At 58.1% G+C, this 15,195-nt stretch overlaps 1 protein-coding gene across 1 annotated transcript in view; it reads right to left on the reverse strand.

Annotated features, from left to right (window-relative positions):
- The window catches only part of PKD1 (polycystin 1, transient receptor potential channel interacting), a 46,653-nt gene that overhangs the window by 30,744 nt on the left and 714 nt on the right, over nt 1–15,195 (reverse strand).

Consider the following 15,195-nt stretch of genomic DNA (forward strand, 5'->3'; position numbering starts at 1 on the left):
TGGGGGGAATGTGGCACAGACCACACAAACGGGAAGGGGGCTCTGGTGGACGACCCCATAGCAGAGCAGTACTGACAGCCTGTGCTAAGTCTCTGGGGTCTGGGCACCAGAGTTAGAGCTGGATCTCCATAATCCCAGGCCCTCAAGCTCAACAGAACCATATCAGAGAACCGAACACAGTGCAAGACACGGGAGAAGAGTCACGGGTTCTCAAAGCATGAAACTATGAGCAGAAATAAAACATCAAAAGCCGAAAGATCCAACTGCACAAAAACATGCAACTTCCACACAAAATATCATAAAATCAGAAAACAAACTACAAGCTGGGAAAAGCACTAGCAATTTAGATGATGGATTAAAGGCCCATAATCCCCCTTCCACATATGCTGTTAACAAACCATAAAGAAAGCAAGCTACTCCAGGGGAAAAAAAAAGGCCAAAGATAAGAATAGGCAAGATTAACGAAAAATATACAAATGTCACAGATACACAGAAAAACATCCGGTCTCATAACAACTGGAGAAAGACCAATGAAAACAGCACAACAGCACTTTTTGTCTACCATCACCCCCAATGCAGGTGACGTGGTGGTGACACACCAGTGACTACACTCCAATGACTACATGACCCCAGCCCCTCGCTAGTCTTCCCGAGGATACACTCTCTAGCCAACAATTCCACCTCCCCGCCCGGCATAGAGGTGGAGGCCAGTCACCTGGCTTGTCCACCTCCTGGGCAGGGACCCCGGACCAGCCTGACTCAGTGGACACCTCCAGTTGCCGCTCCCCCCAGGCCTCCCTGTGCTCCCACAGGTCTACACCTCCCGCCATAGTCTCCAAACTGACGAGGCCTGGGCCTCCCACCCTTGGAGCTTCTGCCCTTCCAGGTGTCACTCTGGCCCTCTGATGTCCCCAGAATGCCTCTCACCAGGCCTGCCCTTCCCACTGATGACCACCCAGTCATACAGAGGCCAAAGGTCTGTCAATGCCTCCTCCAGGCCTATCTGTCTCCAGGTCCTGTCAACCCAGCTCCTAAAACATTCAGACTCCCCCACCCTACCCAAGCCACAGCCTGGTCCAGACCCCCATCCCCGGGCACCCGCCCAGCCTTCACAGTCCCTCTAATCCAAGCTCCCGTGGCAGCCTGAGGGGTTTCCTGAAGCCCAGCTCCATCAGCCACCCTCTGGAATGGGTTTTGCTCTCTCCCGCTGCCCCACATACAGCAAGAACTTAATAAGAATTGGCTGGTGTGAAGACAAGGCCCTCCTGGAAGCCAGGGGCCTGAGTGCCAGCCCAGACCCCAAGACCATGCCCAGGGGTGATGCTGGGATGCCTGGTATGATACCTCTGCCTGGCTCAATGTCCAGGACCACTTCCGGAATGAGGCTCAGGAAATGGCCCCCACCCCAGCCCCTGACCACTGCTCCTTCCTGGGGACCTGCTATCCACATGGGGCCTCATGGCCACCTATACCCAAATACTGGCTGGGGGCCAGTTCTCAGTCGGGCTGCTCACGTGATCTGACTTCCAACACAGCCAGGTGGCCACCTGGGGGACTTCTGGAAGGGCACCACCTGCCTGCAGGTGACATGAGGGAAGCCAGGCCCAAAGGGGCTCCTGTCCCCCTCCGGCCCCCACCAAGGGGGTGAGGAAAGGGGGGCTGTGGACGCACTCAGCTAACCCCTGGGAGCCCGGTCTCTCCCTCTGCATAGGGGGCAGCCATTGGGAGACTTGGCGCTGAGCGGACGGCATGTGGACATGACGTGCTCAGCTGATGCTGGCTGCAGCCTGCCTGGGGAGGCAGCAGGCCACAGGCAGCCTCCAAATCGTAAGGCCTCAGGCAGGAGGGTACAGGCAGTAGGTGGGCAAAGGTGGGCAAGACCAAAGTTCTCCCCTGAATCGGAGGCTTCCTCAAGAGGGGCTGTGAGTAGAACCTCAGGCACAGTCAAAAGAGCTACACAGCTGCAAGGGGCAGGGTCCTTCCAGCAGCGGGACCTCTGAGACTGGACGGGGGTCCCACAGGGTCAGGGCTGCGACTGGAGCTCCTGCTGGGACCAGATGGGGACGGAGGCTTCAGCCCAGAGGACCTGCAGCCCCACCGCTGCTCTGACCAGTGGCCTGACCGTGCAGGCTGGGGGGACACCTGGTTTGGCAAAGGCTCTATCCCGGCAACAAGCGCAAAACGGCAGTGTGGGTGCCACCCAGTAATGCCGCATGCCCTGAGAGTCCGACTGCTTTGGGCACCAGCACAGCCACATGCACGCCCCGAGGCACAGCCGTCTTTCCCCTCGCCCATGAGATGTGACAGGAGCTGGTCAGCAGGTGTGGCTCACACCCCCGCTTAGCCACAGAGGCAGGAGAAACGCAGCTGCAAGATGCAGTCCCCCCGCTCCCCATGACTGTTCAAACTCAACTAAAGAAAGCGCTGGAGGGGTGCACGGTAATAACCCCACTCCTGAGAGCAGGCAGGCCCCTCCATTTCCCACACTTTCATTCTGCTCTTCAAGCAGGAGAAAGTCGGTGCAGGCGGGGGCAGACAGGATGCCCAGCGGGACCTAGAGCGGGGGCTTCAGAGGGGAGCAGATGGCGAGGGGCTGGGCAAGGGGGGCCAGCACCCACACCAACCGGGGAGGTCAGGGCAGCAAGGCCTCCTCCACTCCAAGAAGCGGCACTGTCCACTGACAGTGGGCTCAGGGCCGGAGCCCCGCCCCGACTCGCCCGAGCCAGGCGCCCCGGACAACCTCACTGAGCAGCTGGGTTTCCCATCTGGATACTGGCGGGTGTGCGCGCGCACACGCAGGTCCCTTCCCCCAAGGGCTGCGCGACAGGGAGCACACGCCCAGAGCATGGGTCCCAGGAACTCCAGGAGCAGAGAGGCCCTTGGGGGTCAGGGGACATAGTGACGGGACCCTCTGGCAGGGTCACCTCTGCCCCTCACAACGGAGCCTAGCTCCCCTCTTCCATCTGGCGGTGCCACTGGGTAAGCCAAACTGGGTGCTCACAAGCAAGCCAAGAGCAGTGGGGGAGGCAGCAGTCAGCCTTCCTCCGGGGTGCACCATGCCCTCCACAGCAGCAACCCCCCCAACCCCAGCCGGCCGATCCAGCGCACAGACTGGGAGACCAGGCCCAGCAGGATATGGGAGACATGGGATTTGCGTGTGGCATGGCAGCTGCAGCCGCCCAGGCCTAAGGGAGCCCATGGCACCTGCGCATCACTGTGTTAAGCCGCTGAAGTTCGCTCAAAGCCTTCAGTCTGTTGCTGAGGAGCGAGCAGGATGCCAATGCACGGCCGCAGAGCCCTGGATTCTTAACGGTTGGCGAAGATTCTACATACAAATTCTTTGAGTTTATCCTCATTGATCCGTTCCATAAAGCTACAAGAAGGAATCCTGACACCCAGCGGATCACCAAAGCATGGTGGGGCTCTCGCCGTGCAGCCTGGAGAAGGCGCAACGCTCTCCAGCACTGCTGATACTGCTAACGGAAGCAATGCTTGTAAAACTCCTACCTAATAAACAATTTGGGACAGTCTCATCTGCTTTAAAAAAAAATAAGAGAGAGAGACACACACACATGGTGTCTCCCAGTACAGGCCAAGGCCCTCTACCTCTGCACACGAGCATGTGTGCCCAGAGGTGGGCTGCTGGGGCACCCACACCATCCCCGGGGTGGGGTGAGGCAGGCCAGGAGACCAGGGAAAGGCAGACAGACTCCACCCAATGTCAAGTACAATGCCCCAAGTGGGGACGGCTGTGCCATGAGAAACTTCAGTTAGACTCAAGCAGGGGCTCCTCTGAGGCTAAAGGGAGGACAGCTGTGGAATCCGTGCCTCTGAGAAGCCGGGCTGCAGGGGCCCAGAAGCAAAAGCCCTAGGCAGTCAGATGATCCAGAGACGGGGACTGGAGGACAGTGGGACACAAGGGTGAGTGCAGGCATGAGACACCCACCAGGGGCACCAGGGACAGCTCCCCAGCCAGGGCCTCAAGCAGAAGAGGAAAGAAGGAAAATCCCTACAATGTTTTTCCACATCCCATTTTCTGGAAAATCCATCATTAGCGGCAGCTGCTGGGAGCCATCTGCGGTGCCAGAAAAACCAGGGCAGGAGGAGGGAGCCGGGTCTACCTCAGTGTCCCAGCCAGCGCCCACCCTGGCAGGACACCATCATCCCTGGCCTTACTGGCCCATGGCTCTTGGCCATCCTGGGCCCAGCTAAGTCTTCTATCCAGCTTGGCCTGGCCCAGCTGCCCCCGGGAGGCTTTCCCCCTGACTGACAAAGACAGCCTCACCCCGTCATGGGTGCTGGCCACGTGCTCCCCATGCTCCCAGCCCCAGGGAGCCCCTTCTCCCCAGGACTCACCTGGGCCTGGTCCGGGCCCATGGTGCAGAGAAAGACCCTGCCCGGCAAAGCTCCTGCAGCCTGAAGGCAGAACCAGGACAAAAGCCAGGTGCACCGCCACAGGCTAGGGCTGCCTGGGAACATCCGTAAGGGGCGTGCCACGGGTAACAGTGTGGCGGGGGGGACAGAGAGGACACTGGAGGAGGGGCTCTGGAGGCAGACACTGGTGGAGTCCTCACCCAGCCTCAAGGCCCTGAACAGCCACTTTTCCACATCTCCATCTGCTTTTTTAAAAAAATAAATTTATTTATCTTTGGCTGCGTTGGGTCTTCGTTGCTGCGCGTGGGCTTTCTCTAGTTGCGGTGAGCGGGGCTACTCTTCGTTGCAGCGCACGGGCTTCCCATCGTGGTGGCTTCTCTTATTGCAGAGCATGGGCTCTAGGCGCACAGGCTTCAGTAGTTGTGGCAGATGGGCTCAGTAGTTGTGGCTCGCGGGCTCTAAAGCGCAGGCTCAGTAGTTGTGGCGCATGGGCTTAGTTGCTCCACAGCATGTGGGATCTTCCCGGACCAGGGATCAAACCCGTGTACCCTGCATTAGCAGGTGGAGTCTTTTTTTTTTTTTTTATGAATTTTTTTTTTTTTTTTGTCTGCATTGGGTCTTCATTGCTGTGCACGGGCTTTCTCTAGTTGTGGCGAGCAGAGGTTACTCCTTGTTGCGGTGCGCGGGCATCTCACTGCGGTGGCTTCTCCTGTTGCGGAGCACGGGCTCTAGGCACGCGGCCTTCAGTAGTTGTGGCTCACGGGCTCTAGAGCGCAGGCTCAGTAGTTGTGGCACACGGGCTTAGTTGCTCCACAGCATGTGGGATCTTCCTGGACCAGGGCCCGAACCCATATCCCCTGCATTGGCAGGCGGATTCTTAACCTCTGTGCCACCAGGTAAGTCTCTCCATCTGCTTTTGCCGTCACTGTTCTGGGGGAATGCCAAGGCTGCTGTGGGCCAGCCCCACCCCACCCCCAGCCCCTCGGGTTTCCACTGCACCCCCCCCCCCGGTGACATCATCATAGTCACTGACGCCCTGCCCCCCACTCAGGTTCCGTCTTACAAAGCGGGGCGGTGGGGAACACAGCAAGCCCAGGGAGCCACCTAAAGGAGCGCAAGGAGCCCAGCAGAGCTGGCAGAAGCAGCAGAGGTTGGCTAAGCACCACAGCGGCCAGCCCCCACTGGGAAGAGAGCCAGCACCCAAGAGGTCCTAGGCCAAGCAGGGTCCACCCTCTGGCCATGTGGACCCTCCCAGACCCCTCCAAGGCCCAAGCCAGCAACTTCCAGGGACCCCAAGGCTGGAGGGGTCAGGCCAGCTCAGGGGGAGGGGTGACCTGGGGACCACACACACCACCTGGGGACAGGCACACACCCACAACAGCACAAGACAACGTGTCACCTCCCTGGGCACCAGGGACCAGGTTAGCCCACAGCACTGGATGGAGATGGGGGCTTTCTCATACCTGGCCCGTCCCCTCTTGTTCCCTCTCCTGACCCGAGACAGGTGTGTTGGGGGAGGAGTGAAGACCCCTGTTCTGCCCCCACACCTGGGCCTTCCTTCTCCTCTTCCCACAGTGGCCAGCTGCCACTGGAGAGCCCAGTCTGCCCCCGGCACTGGGCTGCCCCAACTCCCCCGGCCTTCCAAATCAGACATCCAGCCTCCCGGGGGAGTGTGTCCTTCTGGCTCCAATCTTTCCTATTCTGAGCAGGAGCTGGGGGTGGGGGAGAACCTCTGCTTCCACCACCAAGCTGGAGGTGTCCAGCGGAAGGTGCTAAGGGGCCCCCCATCTTGTGGACAATGGTGGCTCCCCCTGTCCTCCCCACACAGGGCTCAGCCCCTGCATCCAGCCCCTGCTCACATCCTAGTTCTCGCAGAGGGGCAGGGAAGGGTGTCTCAGGGCCCAGCAGGGAGAGATGGGGAGGGGGCTGTTAGATAAACCTGAGTGGGAAGAGGTGTGTAAGGTGGAGGCCAAGGAGAGGGTCGTTTTTGAGCCCTGGGTGGCTCCAAGGGCAATGCCTCCTAGAGCTGAGGAAACAGAGGCCACAGATAAGCCAGGACCCTGCCCTGCAGCCCCGAGCAGCCTCAGTTTCCTTCTCTGTCAAGGCAGGGGAGTGGCCAGGGTGCCTACTCCCCAGTCCAGATGCCAGGCGAGGTCTGGGGGCCAGCCGGAGCCCCCAAGGAAACATCTGCACATTCCAGACGCATATGGTCAGCAGTGGAGGCGAGCACCAGGCCCCAGCCCAGCACCCCACCCGGCGCTGGCCGCCACGCTGGAAACAGGGCTTGGGGGGGAATGGGCTCCGGAGGGGCCGCCTGCAGATGTTACGTAACCACTCTGCCCGAGCCAGCAGCTGCCTCCTCCCTCTGGCAGGACAGGACAGAGTTGCAGCAGGAGAAGGCCCCCCACTCCCCATCCGAGGCCCAGGGCTCCTGCTTCCCGCTCTCTCTGGGCTTCCAGAAATGCAGCCTCAGCTGCCCTGTCCTCTCCATGGAGGCCCCAGGGCTCCAGGGAAACAGGCTTCCTTCAGCCCAGCCACGGGGGACCCCCAACACATCCCCTCAGGAGCCAGGTTGAGGCAGAAGGGATGAGAGGCCACAGGCTGGTCCCGGCGCCCTGGGACCCCACAGGCTGGTCCAGACCCCACCCACACGCTCGGCTCCCAGTGCCCCCACTCAACGCCGCGGTAATGGCTCCTTTTGGCAGCGGGACGGGGTGGGTCAGTTTGAGTCTAGTAACCTCACTCTGTCTTCATTCCCTTCTATTTATGGTGAGAGAGGCTGGCTTCCAGGGGCGGAAATGATGATGTTTAAATTAATGAATTCAAGTTTTGGAGAGAGAGCCGATCTGAAGAAAAACATGCGGAGAGGGTGAGCTGCAGGGGTGGGCAGGGGGCAGGCTCTTGGCGCAAGGGGCATGGATGGGCCAGCCCGAGCCACCCACCCCCATCTGGCGCCAAACTAGGGCCCAGAGAAGGGGGGTCTGGACCTCAAAGACAGGGAAAGGCCTGCGAGAGCCCCCTGGCGCCTTGTCCCAGGGCGTCGGAATAGGAGGTGGCCTGTGTTTCCCTGAGCATGTTAAGGGCTCCCTCACCAGGCATGGTCATCCCACAACTGAATCGTCACCAGGATAAGACACAGGCGTCTGGTGTGGTGACATCCCCTGCCCAGGAACCCCCTGGAACCATAGGCCGGGACAAGGAAGGGAGCCCCGAAGAGGGGCCTTCCCAGATCAGCCTACAAAGAGGCAGTCGCCGTCAGGGCATTAATAAGACCGGGGTGGGGGGGTGGCAAGGGGCTGAGAAAGAGGGGACCCTCCCAGGAGAGGGCCCAGCTTGCCCCTCCACCTGCACCTGGGGATTGGGGGCCACTCTTCAGGGCAAGGGGAGGAAAAGGACCAGTACCCAGGGACGCTGGCACCCAGGTGCTGCCTTCAGCTGGGATGTCCCCTGCACTCTGGCCCATCACAGCCAGCCAGGGCAGGGGCTGCGCCGACCCCTTCTACAGATGGAAATGCTGAGGCTCCAGGAGGCTGCCCTCCTCACCCTGTGGTCACTCCCGAGAGTCCGCACAGTGAGGGAGAAAGGTAGCCGGGGCTCTCCCCATCCTGGCCTGGGAGCCGGCACATGGCCTCCAAAATTCCAGGGGCAGAAGCATCATCCAGCGTGGCCAGCAATCCCGTCACCCAGTCGGCCGCTGGGCACGGCCACTGGGCTACAGGGCTCAGTTTAGAGGTGCAGGATCTGGAGGCCCCAGGTGCTTTTAGCCTTGCCCAGAGCACTGGCCCTCATTCCTCACCTCAGCCAAAAGGCAAGGCTGGCTTCTGCCCCGCCTCAGGACAGAGCCCTTTCCAGGGCAGCCCCATAGGATCCCAGAGTGGACTCCAGGCCTGCTAGAACTGGGGACACACTTTGCCAGGCCTGGGCCCATGGGCACCTCAGAGGGAGAAAGAGCCCTGCCCACGGTGGCCCCCAAACGTAGCCCCCTCCCTGGCACGGGCGGCTGGGTACCACCGGGCCCTTCGGCAGAGACAGCTGCCAAGCCATAAAGAACGAGGTGTTCCGGGAAGAAAGGACATGAGCCGCATTTTCCAGCTGCGATTGCCCGGCAGCGAGATTGCAGGCACGCGGCCTGGCCGGCCAGCACGGAGGGTGAGCCCCAGCGCACCCATCCCAGGCGGCGGCCGCCACACCAGACAGCGCGGCCAGAGCGGGGTGTTTTCATTCCAGCACTCGGTGGGCTGGGCCCGGCTGGGTTCCCGTTGTGGCGCTGGCCACCGCAGAGTGCTCCGGAAAGGAAAATGTGTGTCTCGTCCAAAATGGCTTCCTCACTTGAAACCAAACCCCAGCCGGGGTCCCCCTTGGGAGCCAGGGTCCCCACACGGCACAGGCCCCCCGGGTGGGGGGCGAAGGCGGTGGCACCGCCACCCGACCAGCTGTCACAAGACGGCAGAGCAGCCGGAGAGGAGACCGAACCTAACCTCCGAGGCGGAAGCCACGGGACGGGCCTGCAGAGATCCGGGAAAGGGAGACCGAGTCTGCGCACGCTGGGCACACCTGCCCCGAAAGCGCCAGCATCGGTCAGCTCCTCAAGGGACAACACGAGGGCTGCGGTGAGCGGGGCAGCCATGGGGAGCACTAAGCAGCTCGAGTGTGCGCAGATTCCAATGGTGCCTCATCAGCTCAGGGCACAGAACAAGGTGTACACGAGAGCTCACAGTGCTGTTTATGCCTCATAACTTCACCATGTTACACATCCACACATGAAGGCATCGAACACACAAATGCATAAAACAGATAAAAACACAAGAGAAACATGCCAGGCATGATACATCCCAACAGCCACCTGGCTTTGCATTGAAGGCACCTCTGAGGCCAGACCAGAGGAGGCAGGAAGGCTTCTGGACATGGGGCCTCCTGGACTGGGTGCTGAGGGGTGTGTAGGAGCCTGCCTGCCCAAGGCTCATCTGTGCGTTTCCCATCTGCTGCAGCATTTGGTCTGAGCAACACAGTCACGGGCACATGTGCACCAGCTCAGGGGCACCTCTCCTCAGGCTTTTTGTCTGCTCTGAGGCAGGGCAGGTCCTAGGGGCCCAACTCAGTGCTTGGGTATAAGGTAATGGGCTCTGAGAACACAGAGAACGGACTGGGGGGCCACTCTGGCAACAGTTATGATTATTGTGGCCACCATCAACCGAGTCCCGTGGGTGCACCACACACCCTCACCTCTGAGGCCCCACAACCACATAAGGTTCATCCACTCATGGTACCCATTTTGCAGGTGAGGCAACTGAAACTCAGAGAGGCCGAGTGACTCAGCCAAGGTCACATAGGAAGCGGAGGAGCTGGGATGTGAACCAGGTCTGACCCAGAGCCTAAGTCCCCTACTCCTGTGTTCCTTGCCTCCCTCCTGGAACCAAATAGAAAGTCAGTGGGGAGGACCAGAGCAGGGACAGCCAAGGGAATTTCAAGGAGGGAGCTGGTGGGAAGGGCTGGGGAGGGCAGGGCCAGGCAAGCAGTTGGGGCCTGAGTCCAGAGCCCACCTGGTCCCATTCAAACATACCCCAGCCGCACTCAGGGATGCCCCCACTGTCACCTCTGTCTGCTGACGAAGCAGGTCACTGGTGCTGTACCCCAGGCCCCCGAATGCAGTTCCAGGGATATGTCCCAGAGCGTGCTGATGAAATAACCTCTCTGCCACAACCTACCAGCCACGTGACCCAACCTCTGGGAGCCTCAGTTTCCTGGTCTGTAAAATGGAACCAAGTGTGGTTCTAACCCAACTGCATTGGGGCAACACATCACAAGAAAAGGGCTCAGCATAGAGTCCCCACTCATGGCAACCGTGGAGAAGACAAGGCGGCTGCGGAAGCGGGGTGCACCCCTGGGATATTTTCTCCAGAGATTTGTTTTATAATTCACATACTATAAAGCTCACCCTTCTAAAGTTTACAATTCAGTGGTTTTTAGTATATTCTCAAGGTTGTGCAACCACCACCACCATCTAATTCCAGAACATTTTCATCCCCCCAAACAGAAACCCCACAATGCTTGGCCACAATCCCCCACCCCCATCCCCCATCCCCCATCCCAGCTGTAGACACTAGTCTGCTTGTGCCTACATGGATTGGCCTGTTCTGGACATTTCTTATCAGTGCAATCATGCAACATGTGGCTTTTTGTGTCTGGCTTCTTTCGCTGAACATGTTTTCAAGGCTCATCCATGTTGTAGCATGTATCAGTACTTCATTCTTTTTCATGGCTGAATAATATTTCATGAACAGACCACATTCTGTGTATCTATTCATCTCTTGATAGACACTTGAGTTGTTTCCACCTTCCAGGTACTATGAATAATGCTGCTATGGACACTTGTGTACAAGTTTTTGTGTGGACGTAGGTTTCGTGTCTCTTGGGTGTACATACACCTGGGAGGAGAATGGCTGGGCCCTATGCTAAATCTACGCTTAGCTTAATCTTCTGAGGAGCTGCCATACTGTTTTCCAAAGTGCCGCCCCATCCTACATCCCCACCAGCCGTGCAAGAGGATTCCAATTTCTCCACGTTCTCACCAACACTCCTTATTGTCTGTCTTTTGGTGACAGCCATCCCAGTGGGTGTGAAATGGTATCTCACTGTAATTTTGATTTGCATTTCCCTGAAAGCTAGACACTGAGCATCTTTTCATGTGCTTATTGGTCATTTGTGTATCTCCTTTGGAGATTGGTCTGTTCAGATCCTTTGCCCATTTTTTAGCATTGAGTCATAAGGGTTTTTATGTATTCTAGCTACAAGTCCTTCATCAGATAGATGGTTTGCATATGTTTTCCCCACCCTGCAGTCGTTTTGCAGGTGTGTTCACCCTCCTGGATGGTGGCTGTCCTCACTGCTCCCAGCTACTGCCTGGCTCCTGAGGGTTACTGGCACTGGGAATGCTCTGGTGTTGGTCCCTTCATGTCCCCAGGTGTCACAGATGAAGCTGAAGCCTCCCCATTCACCTGCCTGACCTGCCAGGGGACCTCATACAGAAGGCAGTGTGTGCCCTCTTGTCCACAGTTCAGACAAATCTGCAGTCTGTGTCTTACCACAAAACTAATGTTACATGTGCACTTAGTCTGCATTTCCAAGTGCCAGCTATCATATGCAGCTCAGGGAATGTGAGGGTGAGACCAGCTGGGTACGCAGGACACCCAGGGCCTCCTGTAACCCACTGTCTCCACGCCCCAGCTAGTGTTCTTTCTAGAAGATGCCAATCATGACGCTTCTCTCCTGGGTCCTTCAATGGGGGAGCAGCTGCCCCCCTGCTCTCTCGATAGAGTCCCCACCTCCCACCCCTCCATCACCTGGCACCTCTGAGACTCTACCAGGCTGTCCCCTCTATCTGGGACGCTCTCTCCCAGCCCCTGCATGACTCCTGCGTGAGCACTGAGTCTTGGCTTCGATGTCACCTACACTGGGGATCCTTCCAGGGAGCCCCTCCGAAACGGCCTCCTCCCCATCATCTGTCTTTTGGTTTAACACTGGCTCCGCTGTCATAAAAGCCTGAGACGTGGGCCTTGGAGACCCCTGGCACAGGGCCAGGCACACGGCAGCCAGGCCCTCCCTCTGGTGAGGGCTCAGAGACAGGCCCCTCCGCTGCCCCGCCAGCCCTCAAGGCAGCCACGTGCATGACACCTGCAGTCTAACACGTTACACACACGCCAGGCCCACGCCAAGCCCAGGGGTCTATTCCCCGATGTCCACTTTCCCTCACACCCATGTCCTGTGCAGGCCCCGGGGGCTGAGTCTCCCAGAGACTCCCCTATTATTTAGGGGCACAGGCGAGGAAGGGCAAGGCCCTGGGTGCCCCCAGCCAATGGAAGACCCTAAGGCCCCAAAATTTTAATCAGCGAACCAAGTGCCTATTGAGTCCCTGCTCTGAGCCTAGCCCTAGACTCAAACATTCACAAGACAGTACGAGGCCCACTTTGGGCCCCTGGCCAAAATTAGCAGCTCACATCAAATGAAAAGCTGTCGGCCAAAAGCAACCACACCTGAAAATGATTGACAGCACCTGGAGCAGTGTTGTCACATCTAGAACTCTCTATGCCATCCCGTCCAACACGGTAGCCCGCTGGCTCTGTGGCTCGAGCACTTGAAATGTGGCTCACCATACAACACAGCTCTGGACCCGACCATCAATGTACAGGAAGAACACCAAGGGCAGAGGGGCACACAGAGACACAATCCAAAAGCCAGGTGCCGTCGGAGCCGGTTTCTTCAATAAATCACACAAGAGGAAACTGATGGAAGGAAAGCCTACACATCCACAGAGATTTAAAAGACATCAACTAACCACACTGCCACTGCGTGGACCTTACTTGGTCCTAATTCAATCTACTAAAAAAACTGAGACAACCACAAATTTGAACACACTGGACATGCAAAGTTATCAGGGAATTATGCACTGTTTTAGGTGTGATCGAGGTGTCACCATACATTCCAAAATGCTTACAGATTAAAAGTAGGATGGCTGAAATTTGCTTCCAAAATGGGTTGGGGTGGGGTGGAGGTGTGGAGGGGCAGGCCAGGCCACAGGGCAGTGGGTCCATGAGGTTCATCACACTATTCCTCCCACTTTTGTGTATGTTCAAACTCTCCAAGATAAAAGCTTTAAAAATAGGAGAGCAACAAGATTTTACTGAGTAACGTCATCTTTTTCAGGCTGTCATTTCCCAGCAGCATCACTTAACCCAAGAAAGGCTGCGGTCTCAGAACCCTGGGCCATCCTGCATGCCGAGGCCCAGGGGCCCCGAATCCCCCACCAGCCAGCCCCTGTCCTCCCACCCAAGTCTGGACACAGCTGTCCTGCCGCACCTCAGGCTGGCCAAGGAGTCTCAAATGGAGGGGTGGCTGCGAGACACTGATGACAGAGACGCCAGGCCTGAGCCCGCTAGAGGAGGCTGCTGGTGACACCCAGGAGGCAGGGGTACTGGGGCCCCTGGACACGCACACCCTCACCCGGGAGGCTCCCTGGCATCTCTGAGCTCAGCCCTGCTCCCTTGGAGAAGAGAAGGCTCACCCATCTCCTGCTCCCTGAGGAGGGGGTTTGCAGGGTGGACAGGCAGAATGGCTGGGGCAGCCCACAGAGCACAGATGGTGGCCTGAGGGACCGGGGTGAGGGGGCCTTAACATTTGCACCCAAGGGCCCAGTTTACCATTTTGCACCCAGTCCTCTGGAAATCTCCCAGAGGCAGCTTGAGAGTGTCAACAAGAACATGAAGTCTCCTCTATTCCCCATCCCCCTCCTCCCAGAGTTCCATCATCACATGCTGCAGGGTCAGCAACCCTGGGAATCCTGCCGGCTCAGGCCAGGCCACCAGCTCCCTGGACCTCCAAAACCCAAGACCAGAGCCTAAGGGGACACATGCAAGGCAACAGGCTCAGGCTCTGTTGCTATGCCTGGGAGCCTGCACCCTGCTGCAGGCCCCTGGCCAAGCTACCAGTACCGTTTATTTCCTGGACAGCTCCTGCAGGCCAGCACGCCGCCAGGTGATGAGGAAGCGGGAATAACCAGCAGGAGCTGGGGCCTGACCCCCCAGCAGATCTCAGCCCACGAGAGACGTATGTAACCTTATTCACAGCATTGAGAAACAAGGAGTGGGGTGGATCCAAAACGACTGTGTGGGCACTGGCTGCAGGCCAGAAGCCCACCTCCACAGAGACAGCCGTGATGGCAAACACTTAAGCTGGCAGGGAGCAAGATGACAGCATGGCCCCATAGCTCCCAGCCGCTGCCGCTGGAGAACCTGGTTGCCCCCAACCCCCAGCCCCAACCCCCAGCAAAGCCCCAAGGAAGACCCGTCCAGGAGAAGCACCCACCCCTGCCCCACCCGCCAACATCCAAACTCATCTGAACACTGACCATGAGGGTCCCCCTGATAAAAGGTGGCCACACACTGGAGTCACCCAGGGAACATTACAAAACCAAATCCCAGGTTTAATAAGCCTGGGGATGTTAAACCCCCACCAAGGGATTCCAGCATGCAGCCAGGGAGTGATGGAGTCCTGGCTTAGGTGTCTGGAAGTACCCAAACGGGGCTGGAGGGATGTGGATAAGCAGGCCCTGAGCCTGTCCCCATCTCTGGGGACAACCATCTGAAAATCTCAGTCCCCTGAATCCCTTTCAATCCAACCCTCAGCTCCTCACAGTCAAACCCTGCCTCTGCCATGTACTGGCTGTTACTTGCTACTTGTGCTTGGACAAATCACATCACCATCACCTCTGGGCTGTTTTCTCATCTGTAAAATGGGCATCTTCACTGTACCTCACCTCAGAGGGTTAGGATGAGGGTTATGTGTGACAATTCACAACCAGAGCTTGGCACAGGGCCGGGCTGGAGGCAAGCTCTCCATAAAGACTGCCTGTTATTATTTCTGCCAAAATGCAAACCTGACAATGGCTTTTCAGCGTTTTAAACCCCTTCATGGCCATGCTACACCTCTACTGTTCCCAGGATAACATCAGAACGCTAAACTGCACAAATGAGGCCCTTCATGACGCCAGCCCACCACCCATCCTGCTCCCACTCCCTCACACTACCCCTTCCCCCCCACAGTTGCCACACTGGAGGTGTACCCCTACACCCACGTTCGACCAAGTCCAGCCTCCAGGCCTTTGCACACATGGTTCCCTCCTCCCTTCCCCTAAACCCACCTTCCTGCCCCTCAAGTAACAGGCCAATTCTTACACATCCATCAAATTCTTGTCCACCCCCTCCGGAGAGCCTTCCCTGTCATCCCAGATAGAGCTCTCCACCTCCTAGCTTCCTACTCCTGGGCTCC

The sequence above is a fragment of the Balaenoptera musculus genome, chromosome 15 (genome assembly GCF_009873245.2).
Source record: "Balaenoptera musculus isolate JJ_BM4_2016_0621 chromosome 15, mBalMus1.pri.v3, whole genome shotgun sequence".
Lineage (NCBI taxonomy): Eukaryota > Metazoa > Chordata > Mammalia > Artiodactyla > Balaenopteridae > Balaenoptera > Balaenoptera musculus.